Source organism: Dipodomys spectabilis, unplaced genomic scaffold (assembly GCF_019054845.1).
Source record: "Dipodomys spectabilis isolate Male_0828 unplaced genomic scaffold, ASM1905484v1 ptg000155l, whole genome shotgun sequence".
In the NCBI taxonomy this organism is placed as follows: domain Eukaryota; kingdom Metazoa; phylum Chordata; class Mammalia; order Rodentia; family Heteromyidae; genus Dipodomys; species Dipodomys spectabilis.
In genome coordinates this window covers 1,271,216-1,277,533 of record NW_024870832.1, presented here as the reverse complement: position 1 = coordinate 1,277,533, position 6,318 = coordinate 1,271,216, and positions in this window count along the sequence as shown.

Genomic DNA, 6,318 nt, shown 5'->3' with positions numbered 1-6,318 from the left:
TAGGTATCTCTTTGCCAGTTTTTGGGTTGAACTCAAGGTCTGGGCACTGTCTGTAGCACTCTACTGCTTAAGCCACAGCACTAATTCTGGCTTTTTCTCTGTATGTGATACCGAGGAATCGTACCCAGGACTTCTTGCATGCTAGGCAAGCACTCTCTCACTAATCCACATTCCCAGCCCCTTCATATTTTCCTTAATGGAAGTTTTTAAACATAAGTATGCTACCATTTTAAGTCCCCTAGGTTAATTTTCTGAATACTGGTTACTTCTACAAAACCTGATATTCTTTTCCCCTGCCTGATTTGTGACTGGTCCTGCATTGGCCTCATAATTAATGTAAATAAAGGCTGCTAAGAGCTGCTGTGTGCATCATATAATGACACAGGACTGGAAACCTGGAAGAGAAAAGCCATGGGTCTGAAATGAAGAAAATGGTGCAGTATGCACTAGGAGCATATTTGAAAAAATGAATGAGTAAATAAAAGAAAAAGCATTGCATACAGTCTGTTTGTACTCATGGAGGTAATATACACACATTAGTAGGTAGGGCATTGATAAATGAACTTGGCCTTCTCTTTTGAAAATTTTTTGTGGTCATCCCAGGGCTGAAACTCAGGGCCCGATGCGTTCCTTGGCAGTTTTTCCCAAGGCTGAGGTGTTACCACCACCACAGCTCCACTTCCAGCCATCTGGTCATTAATTGGACATAAGCACCTCTCAGGCTTTCCTGCCAGTTCTAGCCTGTGTTTCCTGCTTGGCTTTCTCTCTCAAAGCTGGAACTCTTCCCTCTGGACCACGGCTCCACTTCTAGTTTTCTGGTGGTTTATTTGAGATAAGAGTCTCACAGACTTCCTGCTCAGGCTGACTTTGAATGGCAATTTCCTGAAGAGGCTTCAAGCAGCTTTTCTCAAGGATACACAGAGGAGCTGCTCCACACAAAACCTTATTGTAAATCTCAAGAGGCACTAGAGGAAAAGAGATACATGAAGATGCTTCTAGGGTGTTCTAGATACTTAAGGTTGGAGACACAAAACACTCATAATTATTAGATCATTTTATTGGCAAAAGGAACAATGCAGACATTATGAGAATCATTGCAGCTTTCAGTCCTCTCATCTTGAGACAGTAAATTCACTGCAACTCAATGCTAAGTGACAGAACTGGCATGTCCTGCGGATATTTTCTTCCAATTCCTGTGACACTCATTTCTCACTTTTGGATTCAAACCTGTGACCAGAGGGGAAGATGAGGCGAGAAAATCCTTCTCAGTGAAAACAGCCATAAAGATCATTGGGTAGTTAACTTATAAATTCAAGACATTGGAATGACCCTGTTAAGAAGTCAGATTGTCCAGATTAAAAAATGAAGAAGAAAGAAGGTACCAGTGGCTGCTGACTGTAATCCCAGCTCCTTAGGAGGCTGAGATGTAGAGAATCTTAGTTTGAATCCAGCCAGCATAGGAAAGTCCATGACACTGTTATTTCTAAGAGATCACAGAAAAAACCAAAGTGGGGCTGTGATTCAAGGTTAATGCACTATCCTTGAGCAAAAGGAGCTCAGGAAAAATGCCTAGACTCATAGTTCAACCCCAGGAACTGCCCCATCAAGGAGTCTGTACCTGCATATCTTTGTGTATGTATGGACGTATTCCTATAGGTGAAGCTCCAGAGTAGCTATGATGAACGGCACCAAGCTAGGAAATTTGTATTCAATAAAATGATTTCATAACAGAGACTGCTTTCATGACACTGCATGTTCCAGGGCTCCCTTCACTGGTCCCAGTAAACCTGTGATTTCTCTGCATCCCAGGCCTTGTGGACGAAATCTCTCTCATTTCCTGGACAGGCAGAAAAAAGGCCTCATTCCTGTACTGTTGTGTAACAAACAACTGCATCCGGGTCAGATAGTGAGAAGCATTGCAGGCGGGCTCCGAAGGTCAGGAGAGAAAGGTCACTATGTACTCGCAACTATCTCTTTCCACAGTGCTCTGTTTTGACAGGAAGCTTTCATTTGTGCCACCTCCCATGGCAAGCCAAATACTGTGAACTTATCCTGCCTTTGTGAGACTATATACCAATGTTCAGATACAGTTCTCAATGTAATTCAAAAGTCCTTCTGGCAGACAACTAGGGCACTGAAGCTCATGAAATGTTTCATTGATGGCAATGTTGGGCCTACGATGCCTTTCCTAGGTTTTTGCAAGCTTGGGAAATCCAAGCACATATCTGATATCACAAAGCTTCCTGTCTTCTAGGGCTGGTGAATCTCATCAGGTTTTGAAACTTTTGACCTCTCCTAGTTGGGCCCTGGGTGGCTAGCTCTTGGGGACACTGGGCTAAGGTGTTGACCATGATCTCAGTGAAGAAGCCTGGTACCTTACCATTTTGTGTAACAGCATCACTCATAATCTGTGTGTGTGTGTGTGTGTGTGTGTGTGTGTGTGTATATGCGCGTGTGCATGCATGTGGGCCCATTCACCATTCTTGGAAGTTGAACTCAGGACCTGAGCACTGTACCTAGATTCTCTTGTACAAAGATAGTCCTCTCTTACTTGAGCCACAGAACCACTTCAGGCTTTTTTTTTTTATTGATGTGGTCCTGAGAAATCAAACCCAGAGTTTCATATATGCAAAGCACTCTACCCCTAAGGCACATTCCCAGCCCACTATTTCAGGTTTGTTAGTTTCTTTCTATCATTTTTTATTGTTGTAGTAGTTGATATCTAGGCATGGGTGCTGTCCTTGAGCTATTCAGCTCAAGTCTTGTGCTCTACTACTTGAGCCAAAGCGCCATTTCAGCTTTTCTGGTGGTCCATTGGAGCAAAGTGTCTCAAGGACTTTCCTGCCCAGGCTAGCTTTGAACCATGAACCTCAGATCTCATCCTCCTGAGTAGCTAGGATGACAAACATGAGCGTCAAGCACTCAGCTTCCACTTCAGGTTTCTTAGTGGCGAATTGGAGATAGTCTCATGGTACCTTTTTGCCTGGGATAGTTTGGAACCCAGATCCTCAGATCTCAGCATCCTGAGAAGGAAGGATGACAGACCTCAGCTATAGACCCCTAGGCCATGGCTTCTGGTGCAAGGGGCTCCTTGGCTCCACATGGTGGAGTGTTAGCCATGAGCCGAAGAGGTAAGGGTCAGTGCCTAGGCCCCTAGTTCAAGGTTTATGACTGAGAAAATACAAAACAAAACAATTGTCCGCAGGAGACAACTCACTAGTCTTCAGTAATAAATAATTTTGTTCCTGCCATGGGGACCTATCTGAGCCTCAATATTCTTGTCTGCATAATCATCTCAGTTATGGAGCTCTTACAAGGACAAGTTGAAAGAATGTACCCTGTGAAAGACACTGCACATGGCACCCTTTGCATGACTCAGCACACAGCATCCTGTGAGAGTCTCAGCACCCAGCACCCAATGCAGGACGCAGCATACTCCACCTTGTGACAGACTCAGCATATAGCACCATGGCATGTGCAGGACTCAGCACAGATCACCCTATGGAGGACTCAGCACAAAGCTCTGTTCCACAAGCTATAATTAGAATTAAGGTGGTTTCACATTCTTCGAGGATCATTTCGTATCTATTGGTTTAGTGGGGTGTTTTCATTTTGGGGGAGGTTAGTTATGGCGCTTGAGCTCAAAACACGGGGATACTATTCTAATAACATTTGCTCAAGGCTAGTGCTCTACCATTTCAAGCCATATTTCAAAGATTCTAGCAGACTTCCTGCCAGGATTTAAAGCCCCCAAGCAGCCAAGATATCTGGGGTAAGCCAGGGTAAGCCAAAATGATGGGGGTAACCCATGGAGCTGGGTTACAGCAGTTTACATCTGGCTAAGTCAGGTTAGGTGACAGCTGTCAGCACCAGACCCCTAGCTTTCTCTGTGATGAGGTATTTGATGTCCTATCCTTCTATAGTTGCAGTGAGTATATTCTTCCTTTTTTTTTTTTTTTTTTTATCTTTTGGCAGTCCTGGGACTTGAGTAAGGGCTTTGACACTGTCCCTAAGTGTTTGTGCTCAAGGCTAGCACTCAGTTGATTGAAAGACAGCAGAACTTCTAGATTTACTTTTTATGTGGCACTGAGGGTTCGAACCCAGTGTTTCGTGCTTACTAGTCAAGCACTTAACCAACAAGCCCCAGGAGTGAAAGAGTTATAAATAGATAGAGGTTGCTATGCATAATTTTCTATACACAAAAGATGTCTGTACATTATTAATTTATAGATAATATTACTACCAATTTTTAGGTATTATGTCTCCATTTAATCATGTGTCTCAGTTAACAATTAATAAAGCATTAATTAAAATTATAAGTACATACATCTGTACATAAATTACATATTTTATAGAATGCGACAGATGTCTATATAATTAAATTATGCATCATGTGTTACTACCAATTATTAGGTATTTATGTTTCCATGCAATTTTCTTTCTATTAATGCTTAACAAAATATTAAACTTAATCCATGTCCTATAATTAGTGTGTCTAATTTTATCCTAGAATGATTCACTACTAATTCAATCTGTTTTTCATTTATTGTAGTGACAATTCTTCCACCAATGACATTTTTTACATTTATGGCATCCTATTACATAGCATATATATTTGCATCTGAATTATACATCCTGTCACTGAGCACTTTAAAAGAAAAGAAAACATGTGTCACGCTCGGCTTCTTCCTCCTCGATTACATTTTTGGCAGTACTGGGATCTAAATTCAGGGCCTAGAAGGCTCAATTCATGAATGGGTGACAGTCAGCACAGAAGCCTCTAGCCAATTCATCGGCCAGGCAGTTCCCAGGCCCTGAGATCGAGCCCCATATGTTGACCACATATTGCACTTAGTGTAGTTATTCGTTTTATTTTTTTATTAATTTATTTACTATTTATTTTATTGACTGTTATTACACATGAAATATTTACTCCATGTATTACATAAGATATAGATTTGCCTATGTATGAAACTTCATACCTTACACCCAGGACTTTCAAAGAATCAGAAAACATGTGTCACCATGGGATTCTTACTCCACGATTCAATTTTTGTGAGTGCTGGCATTAGAACTCAAAGCCTATAAGTCCCAATTCATGAATGGGTGAGTGTCAGCACGCCAGCCTGGGGCATATTGAGCTAACAAGCATTTCTAGTACCTGAGATTGAGCCCCAGGGGTTGACAAAATAAGAACAGATTGACATGCAGATGGTAGTACACAAGTAAATATAGATCTTTATAGAGTGCCAGTGATGTCTATACATTATTCCTGTATATAGACTGCATTCCTACCAATTCTTGGGTATTTATTATGCCTCCATGTAATTAGTATTCTTGTTTTCATCCTTAATGAATTATTAATAAAGCAACAACTGTCCCAAAACTATTGCATCCATGTAATTAATACTATTCTTTGAATGTGTCAAAAATATTCATTAAAATCCATTGGTCACCTAAAATCACTCCATCTAATTGTATAGTAGTATTCAGAAACAACTAATTCAACTTTGCCATTCATAATCTTTCATCGGTAATCCTATGAATAGGAACGAGACTCTTAGTATCTCCCTCCATTGGTAGGGTTCAGGACTGTGCTTCAAACACATGGCCTATGTTGCTGTGTTGGCCTAAGGCTTCCCTGGTGGCCCACCAGCCTTCAGCAATGCCAGGTTACCAACATTTTGCAGCCGTGTCATTCAGTCCCAGAATGGTCACTTTGCAAAGAAAACAAATGTAAAACTGGTAAGTTGCCAGTTTTTATTTTTCTGTGTCGCATTATTTATTATTGTTTTCCTGTAAGCATTTGAGGCCCAGGAACCCAGGTTTGGCTTTGGGTCCAGTGGTTGCACCCCAGCCTAGAGTGATCAATGCTGAGGCAAAATTGCCACTACCTGAGATCAAGCCCTGTGCTTGAGAAAAAAAAATACATGCATACATACATATTTAAAATATTTTAATATTTAAAATATTATGAGGCTCCTTGGCCTGGAATTCAGGCCATTGTTTTTGCCAGGCCTGGGATTTGAGCTCAGGATGTGGGTAAATCTGTAGCACTGTGGGGGATGGAAAGATCACCGGGCTGGAAGACAAGAAAGTCAGGCCTGTTCCCAGGGCCTGAATTCAAATCCTAGCACTTGAAAAAATAATATTCGTATATATTTGAAATACATGATTCATATTTACATACACATGTTTATTGCATATTGCAGTTAGTGTATTCGTTTTATTTTGTGTTTTATTTCTTATGTATTTGAGAGTGAGCATGATTACACATATAACATTTTGCATCCTATTACATAAGACATAGTTTTGCCT